This window comes from Heterocephalus glaber, unplaced genomic scaffold, assembly GCF_053883595.1.
Source record: "Heterocephalus glaber isolate CG9 unplaced genomic scaffold, H.glaber_assembly_v1.0 deba00001538, whole genome shotgun sequence".
Lineage (NCBI taxonomy): Eukaryota > Metazoa > Chordata > Mammalia > Rodentia > Bathyergidae > Heterocephalus > Heterocephalus glaber.
In genome coordinates this window covers 6,681,838-6,695,280 of record NW_028258333.1, presented here as the reverse complement: position 1 = coordinate 6,695,280, position 13,443 = coordinate 6,681,838, and the positions used below count along the sequence as shown (strand labels likewise).

The window sequence follows — 13,443 nt, the reverse complement described above, 5'->3', positions numbered from 1 at the left end:
TCCAAAAAAAGAAGAAGAACACGGTAAAGAGACCCCTGCATCAATTCAAAAGTCAAGAGAAACCAGCACTTTAGGGAAAAAATGATGTCCATGTCTGTTGAGATGTGTAGAAAAAGACAATTCCTAGGAAAATTGAAGGGAAAAATAATCTGTGTCAGCCCTACAAGCTCACCTAGCCCACAAAGAAACTCTGGAATTAACATTTCAAGGCAGGTTTGCTTTCTTTGTACAGAACCCCTCCCTCATCCCATGTTACATGCAATTCCATCATTTCCATGAGCACCCATACTGTCTTCCTAGAGATTACATCTTTCTCTACAGCGAAGAAGAAATACCATTCATTGCTTGGGTTTGAGGGATAACTTCCCAATAGTGACAATATGATGGCTCTGGCCACCAATTGTGAGCTTGTCTTGGGGTACTGAGGATAGGAGCTGTAGTGATCGCATTTCTCAAGCCATGTAGCCACAGTGCAGTCAGAGTGTCAGGGAGAACCATGGCGACACTTTCCCAAGAGGTCAAAGAGGACACTGTCGAGATAAAAGCGTGTTCTTACTGTGTATGAATGACTGGCTGTTTTGTTCATGTTCTAATCCCAAAGTATTTGGGGTTGGATGGAAACTTAAGATACTTAAATATCTTTTCTATCTAGTAATTAAGACCTTTGAACTAAATACAATCAATCCTGAATTCTCCCACATTCTCTAAAGCGATGTTTATATAAAACTCTTTAAATAATAGGTCATTGAATTTGGGGTATCTCCCATGGCTTACTCAAGTGAAAGAGGTCTAAGAAAGTAGAAAGGGAAAAACAGAAGTAATGATTGATCCAAGAAGTTAATTTAATGACTATCTGCAGGCTAATGTCTCTATCCCATGTAGCTGTAGACCAATACTTATCTCACTGTAATTACTGGTTTATTAGTTTGCCTTCACCAACTCTAAGCTCCTTAAAGGAAGATAATAGGTCCTTTGGTCTCCCAGTTACATCAATAAATACATATTAATTCACCAATATTTTAATGTGGTTTGCATTTTCTCAGGTTTTTAAGAGGGTACAAGGATCTCACGTTAGTTGCTCTTTCCTATGCTGAAAAACAAGTTTTCAATCTACACTTAGAGGGAGGATTCTGGAGCCATCTGAAACTCTTTTTAAAAGCCTAGTCTTAGAAATACCCTTACAAATGTCACTGGTCTTTCAATAGAGAATGAACTCATCACAAAACCAATACTTGCAACTTTTCATTAAAATTAATTATCTAATTAATTAAATTATTTTTTTTACCTCTGTCTTCAAATGCTTAAGTGTACATGATGTTTGTCCAACCTCATACTATAATTAAGGAGCAGAAATAGAATAATCATAATGAGAGAAGGGGGATGTATACACACCTACAAGAGCAGAAGACAAGAGGCCCACACAAATGTCTCCCAGAGGAGGGGGACAGTGGCATCTAAACAGCCACACCAGTCACGTCTTGGGATTCCTTATTGCATCTGTGGCAGCTTTTCTGTTTCCATTCCCCAGTTTTAAAGCCAAAATAGCATCACTACAATCATTAATAAGTTACATCAGGATAAGACAAACATAAATAAGGGTAAATAAAAGAACATATCTTCTTGGAAATAAACACCAAAAAGCCTATCGGTCACCAAGATACACCTTTATTAGACATCAACACCACCCCATCCCAGGTAAACACATAGTCCAAGTACCCACTCTGTGACATGAGCCGAGGCTTAAGCAACACATGAAGCTTGGTATGTGAGAAACCAGGGGCAAAAGGGGAGGTGCAGGACTCTGAACAGTGCTAGGATGAGCAATTAACTAGAAACACCTGTCTGTTCTACTACTGCTACTCTACTCTATCTTTGTGTTCTACCATCCAATTTAAATTGAAGAGACTCAACCCCATGGGCGGAATGACCAGGGCGGGGCCCTTTCCCTGTGGCTGGCTCCACTGTGCCCACGGCAGGCTGGCAGAGGGACACCAGGTAGGAGGGGGAGATGGAAGATTTTGTTCCAAAGCGGATGTCATGGGCTAATTCACGAACTGAATTCATTTAAAATGAGACAACCGCAAGACAAAGTATTGGCTTAATGGTTAAAGCAGCAGTGTTCATGGTGTGAATTACACAGATAACACGAGGCTGTCTCAGTCCCCCGACCCAGCTCACACATGCTGGCAACAAAGATTCCACAGTCAGCTCCACTACAAATACAGTTTAAAATGTACAAGAGCTTATCAAAATTAAAATTTTGCAAATAGAGTATCAAAATCTAGAAATGTTTTAGAATGAGGAAATTATATTGCTGGAGTTGACATGCTTACTGGATTATTATTTCTTCATTGGATTATTATTTCTTAACTACAAGTTACTTTAAAAATCAATGACATATCACAGGTTTTTTTAAAGCTACATTTTTTATTCAATAAGAATTCCATCAATAAGAAGCAGCTTAAGCAAACTAGACACTGATCTGATAAAAGATCTCAGGATGGACCTGAAAGTATTCACCTCCAATAAACAGTCTTACTTAACACTGAGGCCAGTGACACTTAGGAAGAAAGTAAATCAAATGTTGTCCTAATTATTCTTCTCCGTCTCCAAAAATAAAAAATAAAAAACCAGTGATGTTTCCTGAAGGTTCATAACAAGCTGGTTCCTGGATATGAAAGCAACACCAAGGAGATCATTCAGAAATTGGTTGTGTTAGTGTAATACCACGAGATTACCAAGCCATGAAACAGGCCTTCCCTGGACCACAGGCTCCATGCTAGAAACCGACATCCACAGGCGAATGAAGCAAGGTCTTAACCTCCAGGAACTCACAATTTACAGTACATGGTCAGAGTAGCGTCCAAGCTCAATTCATCACTCTGCTGCTAAGTTCATAATTGATTCTTGTGAAGATTTCAAATCACACACTTATCTAGGTGCCCTACAGCCCAACTTCACAAAGGCCATTCTTAAAATGCATTGGTGAAGTTGCCCAATGATGATTGATCCAAGGCAGACCAATGGCAGTCAATGATTTGGAAGAAGAAACACAGAATGTTAATGTTAGTCCATCCCGGATTTCACTCCTTGTGTTGTATTTTTGAAAAGTTCCCACAATGTAATATTATTTGTTTCCCACACATAATACACAATTCCATTCCTCATTTGAGACTCTACCTTGGGAGAAAGCTCAGATCCATGAGCCATCAGCACTAATTACTTGTAATGTCTCAGGGCTCTAAGACAATTACTACCAAGGTTACTGCCTGGAAACAGAATAATTACACTAATTGGAGTTCATCAGCTATTCATCTTCATAGTAAGCGCACTGATGAGGTGAAATTTAGTGTCCCTGTATGGAAGACATCTCAGCTGCCAAAGGCGACTCTCAGAAGACATGCGTCCCCCTCTTGAATACCATGTGCACTGAATAAATACGGAGTGCTTGGAGTGTATGGGGAATTGTTATAGGGCGCTGTTAGGGGTCAGAAACACTGACACATCCCTGCCTCCTGAGTGCTTTAATCTGGAGGGGTGGACACTAAATAATCACATCAGCTTTTGTGAGTGCAGGGACAGGAGTGCCCAGTTCCATGAGATGTGGGGGCATCTTTTTAAAAGAAGAAGCAGAAGATGAATATTCATGACCTTCCAGACCAAGCACGGGTTTTGAATTTTATTCTAGGTGTAACAGAGAGCTGTGAGAGGAAGTCTTAGGTGGAAGAGTGCCATGGTAGGATTTAAAAGAAGGCTAAAAGGTAGTGCCCCAGGAGAAGGTAAGACACCCCAAGTGGGCTTACGGTAAAGGGAGACATGCAGATGTGATGAAGCTTGGGTTCCCAGGTGGCACGCGGGGGACATTACACAGACCGGCCATCCTGACTCGAATGTTAAGAAGGTAGAGGCAAGAAACCGGCATCCATAGATGGCCACTTACACGGGCTTCACAACAGACACTGCATATAGAAGAGTGAAAATCTGAAAACATCTAAAACAACTCACATCACGTGTTTTATGCAGAAGATAATTTACCAGAGGAAATTCTTATGAGGTATTTTAAAAAGAGCTTCAATTTTCAATTATGTTGGGGCCACTGGTTTCTTTATCTGGTATAGTAAAATTAAACTGTCACATTCCATTTCCGTTTCACTGTGGATTAGTATGGTCATTTTTATATTACCATAATTAATAGGCTATGGTGACCAGAAATTCAAAATAGGAAAACAACAATTAAATCACTTAAAAGGGCAGCCCCTCAAACTGTAGACTGATCTTTAAAAAAGAACCCCTCGAAGTGTTAGGTGTGGACACACCCACTTCTACATCTGTCAAGAATGTCCTTCAAAAGTACCCCTTTAAGTATCACTACTTGTTTCGTTGCCTGGAAAGGCCCTAAAGTTCACTAGCCTTGACCTTTGTAGTCATCAGACTTGGCAAGATTCCTACAACAATTTTCCCTGCTGTACTATAAATCCCCATCCATCTAAATCCAAGCCCTCTTCCACACCCCATGTTAGAGGCCCTGTCTTCCAATGTCTTCAACTCCCACCTCTGAGTCTTCTTCATTCAATAAAACCTGTCCCTCGTTACAGTTCAGTCTGGGGAATGCATACCAATAAGCACTGGCACTAGAGTGGGATTTTAAACTGGCCAGCGCAGCTGGTCAACTCTCTGTCTAGAAGGGGAAGGGTCCCCATCTTTGCCACTGTTGCTATGAGATTTTAAGAGGACCTGACCTAAATTAGAAAGGAGCTACTGGAGGAGTTCCATTATAATTTACAAAATTGAGGATGGCTACATCGTTACATTACATGCACTCAACAATTTCTCTTTCTTCTTCTGTCTCTCATGATGTTTCTTCAAGCAGAAGGAAAGCAACATAATGTGGTGTCAGAAGGAAAAACAGGTTTCGCCCCTGTGTCTGTGCCCACTGGTAGGTAGAGGCTGCCTAGAGCCCTGGGTTGAGGATTCTGAGGTGTCTTCCATGTACCCCTCCTGCTCCCCAGTCCAGTAGAGGGAATAAGACCTGCCCACACCCTGTGCTGCCCTTGGACAACGGAGTCGAAGAAACCTGACTCTGAAACCCAAATCAGGCTCTGCTTTCTCTAGGAAGTGACCCTTAGGGAATTAACTTCTCTGCAACTCTGAGTCAAATGAGAACCCTTGTGTTCATCTCGGGTGGGTGCACGAGGGTTAAACCAGGACCCATAGGTTCTCATCCCCACCCCAGTCCCTTCTTCCTGAGGCAGACAGCTTCTGCTGTCCCTCCCTATAAACCCTCTTTCCTAACGTGAAACTGGAGGCCCTCTCAAATTCCTGTCAAACTCTAACTGTACCACCCCAGGCGATGACTATATTAAGTGAGGCAATTAAGTTAGAATTGAGACGGTGAGGGTGGCCCTAACCGAACCTGACAGGTCCTTATAAGAAAGTCTGGGACACCCAGAGCAACACCAGAGACGTGCACAGTGGAGATCACAAGGACCCAGCATGAAGGCAGCGCCTGCCAGCCAAGAGAGCGGCCTGGGGGGAGCCAGCCCTGCCCCTGCTTGCTCTTGGACTTCTGTTCTCCAGAGAGCAAGAAAGTTAAGTTCTGTGGTTTCAGCCACCAAGTCCGCACCGCTGTGTCATAGCAGGTGCACCCAACTCGGAAGTGGGGCACTGGGGCTTCTATCACTGCCGCTGCTATGGAGGGCCCTCCCCACTCTCCTACCTCGGGCTTCCTCCTCTTCCCCCACTCGCCAGGAGGAGGGAGCAGTGGAAGCCAGGTCACCAAGTGCTGACCGAGAGCCATGGAGCTGTGCTTCCTATATTGTACTTACCAGAAATCCTGCCCACAGGTGGGAAATCCAGACACTCCTAGGGCTGGAAAGGGCTTTCCCCCTCCCCATCCGGGAACGTGGCTGCAAAATTACCCTGCTCAAACTTCCCTCTAGAGCAGCCATTTCCTCCTTTCTGGAGGGTTTTTACCAACATCAATATTTAACAAGATATGCTACTGCTCACAAATGCCTCTTCCTTTCTTAAGGCAAATGTGCAGCTAGGGAGGTACTAGTCCAATGTGTTTACCGAATCAGACTTAATACAAATGCACACCAGGCAAGGAAACCTCATGCTAACCACTGTGCTCATTCATAGCCTAAAACATTTGTTCTCTGTGTTGGCTATTTCCTCTACCAGGTAAATTATGCGAACAGTTGCTAACATGTCAGGGCTTGCTGCTTTGCCACATGTGTGCTGCTAATATTAACAACTGCCTTAATACCCTCAGGGTTTGGGGTTCTCTTTTTTTTAAAGGCATACCTCCCCTATTCTCACCCTTTTCTAACAGGAATCACACGCAACTCAGAATTGGCTTTGGTTTATTTCACCCGTTGTAGAAACAGTGGTGAACGTACACAGACTGCATCATTATATTGCATCACTGTAAACTTCTCTGCCCCTTATTGAAATCCCTGCAAGCCCACTACAGAGGTGACACAGGACCCTCCTCCAGGACTGTGCCTCACCTCGGGGTGCTGCTACAGAAGTGAGCCTGCCAACTCTCAGCTCATGAAAGAGGTGGCTGGAGTACATGTGTCTGAATCTGCCAGCTGACCCTGCACCCACCCGTCGCTCTCTTCTCCCTCGAGCACAGGAGCATTTGCTGGTGCAGACCGGCTATGGTCAAAGAATGTGTTGCTCCTGACAGCATTAAAATTTAAAGCACAGGAAGGGATTTTTTTTTTTTTAAGCAAGGGCTAATTAACATGGCTTTGGAGTGATCCGGGGAGAGGTGAAACCTACTGACTTTTATATTTACTTCTTTGTTAAATTATCTTTTTGTTATACTCTCTGCTTTCAGAGCTGCAGTCAGTTGAGACAGCGTAGGGAACCACTGGGTTCATCTCATTTAAACTAAAATTCTTACCTTGGTGGGATCATTGTTAGCCTACCAGGCAGGTGCTCCTCTCTCTCAGCTGAGTTCTACAATGGCCCGGCTCCGCCCACCCAGCACTTCCGTACAGAGGAAGACAAAGCTTTTCTGGATGGCAGAAATAAAACCAGTTAGGATAGAAAGGCAGAGGGCACCGCATACATGTTTGTTGTCACTTCCACCAATGAAAGCGTGACCCAACGCTCCAGGAGGCTTTTCATTAGTCAACCACCATCCTGGATGAAGTAACAGTTAACACACACTTGTGAGTCAGAAAAAGAAACACATACCTGGGAAACCATTATCAATCTCCTCTTAACAACCTCCTGCCCAAGACTGCTACAAACACTTGTAACCATGTGTATGAAAACCAAACACTGAAACCCTCTAACCAGGCTGCTGACCTCCACCTGGGCGAGCCATGGGAAATTAGAACCTGAGATCGCAACAAAAGATCCCTGGGGCTGCTAAGGAAACCCCAGTGCCACAATACACCACGTCTATAGGGTGGAGTTCACCCTATTCACCTGAGCCTGGTGCTATGAGAAGCCACGGGAGCCCTTGTCAACACAAATTGTTAAATGAGATTCCTTCCTTCTTCCTTAGGAAAATGACTCATTCAGAGAAGATTCCAGGACACCTTATTTGATCATGTTAATGTCATCATAAACCCTTTTTCCATGAACTGCACCATAAAGGAAGGGGCATCATCTCAGACACGCCCACCTGTCAATCACTGATTTGTTTACCTTCCTTTTCTCTAATCATCTCTTATGAGCCTAAGGCAAACCCAGATACTGTTTCCCCCATTGAAACAAGAACATCTGTAAAGGTTAAAAATGGCAAATATTCCTAAAACCCCTGCAGCCTCTGAAGAAAGCCTAGAGAAGTAGGATAGCACTCCGCAAAAACCCAGTGACTCCAGGAGAAGTTTCTTCTCTGTATCCTGAACAAATAGAAAGCCAGGCAAAATGGTGCAACTGTACACCCTCAGCACTTTCGGAGGCTGAGGCAGAAGGATCACAAGTTTCAGTCCAGCCTGGACAGCTTAGCAAAGTCTGGGTACAATCCCCCGTACCACAAAAGAAAGACAGAAAGAGGAACCTTTACACCCTTAGCCAATGGTTACTGTTGTTTTCCTTTTAGATACACTATTTCCCCTATTACATATTGTTACTATTTAACTTGGCTCTTGTATTAATCTGTGTGGTGATGCGGTTTTGAATGGACTGTCAACAGAAAAATGATGTTAATCTCCTCAAAATCATTTTGCCAAGCAATCCAGAAAACTTGCCATTAACAAAGTTGTACCAGGAGAGACTTTTCTTATACATCTATTTTTTTTATCAACTGAAAAAAAATGAAGTTTTATTTTGTGCTTATCTTAGGAAATATCCATTTCAGAGGCTGCACAATAAAGATTAAAAACATGGAAACTGTGAAGTCATTTATTTATTGCAGATTTCTCTGGAAAAATGTAAATTCCTTAAAGCTCCACTTGGTGAAACTTCTAAATAGACCATTTTAAATGTAACACTAAAAGTGTCTCACTCACAACTAAATGTATCACAGTTATCTAAGTACCAATGCACAGACTCAGCTAAACTTGCAAAATGTTTCCATCACTCCAATGTTAAGTTGTATAAACTTGTAGCAATTTAAGTACTTAAGTTCCACATTAAAAGACTACTTCAAAAGCTTATGCCTCTTAACTTTCTAAACCAGCCCAAACCGTGGTGGTAACTCTACAGGAAAAAAAAAAAAGATTAAACCTCCTGTTTATGTAGCTCCCAAGCCAATAAGGCAGATAACACTAGTACTCAGCGTGGACATGTCACTGGTCCCCAGGTATGTGCACACCAACTTCCAAGAGGGTCCTGACAGTTTCTAGAGCAGGAGGCCAGCCTGGTCTGTTCATTCTATAGCACCTAAACTGGTCTAGAAGCAGCCATTTTTCTTTTCAGATGTATGCCTTCCATCCACAGCCCCCACCGTTCATTTTAGAAAGAAAACAAAGTGCAACACTAAAGTTTAGATTTATGAAGTTCTTTCAGTGCACATAAATATTCTTTGGGATAAGAAGGAAATCACATGCACTGAAGGTAAGAAGCAGGGACAGGTAAATTGAGGGAGAAAGATGACTCCCTCACACCTGCCTAGCAGCAGGCAGTAACTGGAAAGGTCCCGGAGGGGCCATATGCAGCGTTTAAGAGACAGAGAAGCTGGACATGGTGACACCAGCCTGTATTCCCACCATTCTGGGAGGTTGAGACAGGAGGATGGCAAGTTCCAGCTTAATCTGGGCAACTTAAGAAATTTAGTGTGACCTCATCTCAAAATTAAAATTTAAAAAAAAAATAGTATGTGTCACAAACATATGCTAATAAAAAAACTTTTAAACAGAAGAATAAAAAGGCTGCTGATATAGCTCACTAAGTTCAATCCCCAGTCCGATCAATCAATCGATCAATAGATAGATAGATAGACAGACAGACAGACAGGCTTTCCAGCAGGAAGACAGTGAGAGAGGTATAAGATCAAAGCTCGATTCTCAAAAAACAAGGTAGCAGGGTGAAAGAATGGTAGAACTTTATTTTCTAAGTTTGAAGCAGTGAATACAAGTTTGACTCAATTAGATATTCTGTGCTTCCATCTCTCTGCCCCCCCCCCCCCGCCCCCGGCTGCAGCAGGGACAGAGGCAGGGTGAAGCTTCACCAGGAAATGACTTCGTTTTCCCTCAGCATTTTAGTCCTCAGCTTCTAAACCTTTGGTTCCAATGACACAAAATGTACAAAGTTCTGAGATTAAGATAATGTTAAAAGAAGCCAGGGACTTTCTATAAATAAATCCTGCATGGATGCAGAAGGAAAATGTGTTTTTAAAAAATTAGGACTTGGCTTATTTCTAACCAGGCAACTCTGATTATGCAGCTGAAATAGGTATACTAGTATCTGAAGAAGATCATATCCCAAAACAGAAATGGACATAAGGAATTTGGACTATTCTCTCCACAACGTAAGAAGGCAAGAGGAAGAAAGGACACAGCCATGTTCCCTTGCAGTTAATAACCTCCACCGTAAGCAAAAACTCTGAATTAAGGATATTAGCCCACGTTCACTTCAACAAAGAGCATCCCTAATCACTATGTATATAATGCATTTACTGCTTGAACAGTTTACACTGTACAGCACATTCTTTCCATGATAAATAATTTTTCATTAAAGATCCTAGGACCACTGTCCCTACATGAATAATGAAGGTGTCAATACATTAAAACATTACTTGTTAGACCCTCAAGAGCCCCTTTACATAAGATAAAAGGGTCAAGGCTCATGGCACACAGGGTAGTATGTGTGAACGTATCAGGGCTGAAAGCCCAGACATAATCTAATCCCCACAATTTCTCTTAGCTTTCGGCACTCACGTACATTGCTTTACTTTCTATTCATTCACAGGTAAAATGCTTCTTACAGTTTCCTTTTTGGGGATTAAAATTCAGTTACAGCATTATCATCACGCAATAAATGATCAATACACATCCACTGTCATCTTTTTTTTTTGGTTCTGGGGATCGAACTCGGGCCCTTGCGCTTGTGAGGCAGGCGGCAGGCGGCAGAACCACTAAGCTACATCCCCAGCCCCTCCACTGTCATCTTTTAATTTCCCCAAATTATAAATAATATCTTTGACCAAAGAAGCTTTTATAAAGATACAGTACAACTCCTAGTCTAAAGCCTCTTTCTTTGTAGTAAACACGACAGATAAAGTAAATATAATCTCTCCTGCATCCATGGGAATGAAAAATCTCCTTAAAGAAACTACTAAAAAGTAACTTACCTAAAGTGAGAATGATTTTACCTTTGCTCAACAGCAAAAACAAATGTCCCAGGCCAGGGATTTAGCTCAGTGGTTCCAGTGCCTGCCTTGAAAGCACAAGGTCCCAAGCTCGATCCCCAATACCAAAAAAAAAAAAAAAAGTGTCCTGAAGAATGAAAACCAACCATCTGGGGATATTCCTGAATTAAATGCCTGAAATATTAAAACCAATTCCCACACTGACTTAACCCCAAATACCTGAAATTCCAAAGAACTTCCTTTGTTTTTTAAGAAGCCCTATGCCTATGATCCCCATGGGCATACCTGCTTCCCCAGGTGACAGCACCTTAAAAAGTGACACCTTTACATTCCTGTACAACTTCAGTTTCAGTTTTGCTACAGTACAGGAAGAGGTAATGACCCAAAATGGGGATGATACTGGCTGTGTGTGAGACCACAGCTCAGCTGGGCTGTCAGTAGATACAATGTAACACAGAATTTTAAACACCTAAATTGGTATACTACTTAACCAATCCATTCAGGACACAACAAAACTAAGTATTTTAGGAATCTGATGAATAAAATCTATACCCAAGGTCATCTTGCTAATCTAGTTGAGTTCAGGTCTCAAAATACCAAAACAGACAGCCTTTCTCTGAAGGTCTCTGAAATTTCAAGGACTTTCACTCTTTTATTTTCCAACGTTACAAAACATCAATTCCATGTGGACTTTTAAAACTAGTACAAGTGTTCCACTATCCTACTCAAGCTATCATAGGGAGGCCCGGAGGGTGTTTGTAAACTATGGACTTCCACGTTCAGCCAACCACTGTCATCCAAGGACCAGTATCTTGTCTTGTAATAATGACCGCTTTCAAACAAGCAGCTAAGTAACTGCAAACACAGAGAGTGAAGTAAGGAGAAGGGGAATTCTTACATGATGAATGTGGATTAAAAAGATGCACAGAGTATGTATGAGGCATTTTCCTATGTGGTTGACAATTTCACTTAATCCCTACAAATGACCCTATATTTTAATCTCCACTTTAAAGATGAGGATTGAAGCACGGAAAAGCTGAGCCATTTTTGAAATGTCACACAGCTAGGAAACGTCTGAGGCAGGATACCAGCCCGGTGAATCTGGTTCCAAGCTCCAACTCCCACCACACCTACACTAACAATTTCAAGATTTCTAAATATCAGCCGGGCGTGGCGGCACACGCCTATGATCCCAGCACTCCCAAGGCTGAGGCAAAAGGATCCCTGGAGTTCAAGGCCAGCCTGGGCTACATACTGAGTTCAGGGCCAGCCTGAACTACAAAAGGAGACCCTGCCTCAAAATAAACAAAAACCAAAAAAAGATTTCTAAATATCATACTTTCACACACACACAAACAATGGCTGAAATGTATATTTCAAAGACAAGTTTAAAGAGCGACCTAAAGAACCCCAGCCCTCCCTTATCCAAAGTGAATTTTTAAATACGGAAGAGCTAAAATGTTTATGTGATAAGGAGACAATATCGTCTAAAGAATTTGCCTTCCCCATGATCACCATTTCCCCATTTATCTTGAAGTATTTTTCATGCCCTGGGCCTGTTGTACCTACAGATGGTTTCTATTTCTAAATCTCCAAAGCTTTTAGGAATGTATTCCCAAGGCTGCTCAGTACGCCTTTCTGCACCAATGGTCTTGCTAGTCAAAAAGTCTCTGCTCTCCAATTTCCATGGATTTGCATTTAAATCCTTAGGGTGCAGAAAAGGGGAAACATACTATTTGCTATTCTCTTGCTCCGGTTTTATCCCATTTGCAACTTCCAGAGGGAAAAAGAAAACACTGTATTAATCATGTCTCGTCGGAATTAAAATTTAACTGTAAAATGGTGAGTTTCTCTGGGATGGCCTTTCTTCACGAGAAGGTCCTCACACCATTTGTCTTCCAAGACAGTTACCAGATGTCTACCTTACTAGCCTTGGAGGGAATGGCATGGATCAAAGCTCTCACTGCCAGGCTGGAAAATGCTGTGGTGTGAAGACTGCCCCTGTATTTTCTCAAAAGAACCTAAATTGCATCACACAAGCAGCCCTGAGAAAATCAAGGAGGCAGCCATCTTGGAAGCGCGTGATCCACTCTTGGGCAAATCACTCAGCGCCTTACAGGCAGAAGTGAGGAGTCACAATATCTGGGCCCCTGTCAGGTTGAATCTCCTACTGCCAATCGGTTACCCGGAAGTCCTCAGGGCTTCATTTATCAGCCTGGAACAAAAATACAGCTCAGTACACAGAAATTAGTGCTGTCAGTTACTGAATGCGTTGAGCCCTTACACTTCTTCATTCATAGACATGTATGATCTTTATAACAACCCAAAATAAGAATTACTGTCCCAATTTTATAACTGAGGAAAGTGAAATTCAGCAAGGTTTGATGTAGTTTGCCTACAGTGGATTATAACATCTAGAGATTCTCCAAGCCTAATTTCTTTCCACTAATCTCTAGGAAACTACTCCAAAAAACATCTCCACACACAAAGTATCTTTTTAAAATGTCTTAACTATTTGTAACTTCATATATGGTTATTTCAAAGAGTAAAGTTCATCATCGTTGGATCATCTAACCTCTGAAGATGCAAACTAAATCAGAAATGACTGAGTTGAGAAAACTTGATAAATGGCAAGGCTCTGCACCTGTGGTTTCTAGTTATCCAATCAT

General features: G+C 42.1%; 1 protein-coding gene across 3 annotated transcripts in view; it reads right to left on the bottom strand.

Moving 5' to 3' along the window:
* Basp1 (brain abundant membrane attached signal protein 1) overlaps window positions 1-13,443 on the bottom strand; it is a 52,225-nt gene that overhangs the window by 33,868 nt on the left and 4,914 nt on the right. The window contains exon 1 of one of the 3 annotated variants that reach the window (XM_087189248.1): window positions 6,914-7,027. The exons of the other annotated variants lie outside the window; for them this stretch is intronic. The gene's annotated coding sequence lies outside the window, so the exon portion shown is untranslated. Of the gene's footprint in view, window positions 1-6,913; window positions 7,028-13,443 lie in introns of those variants that run through there. 3 annotated transcript variants of the gene reach the window in all.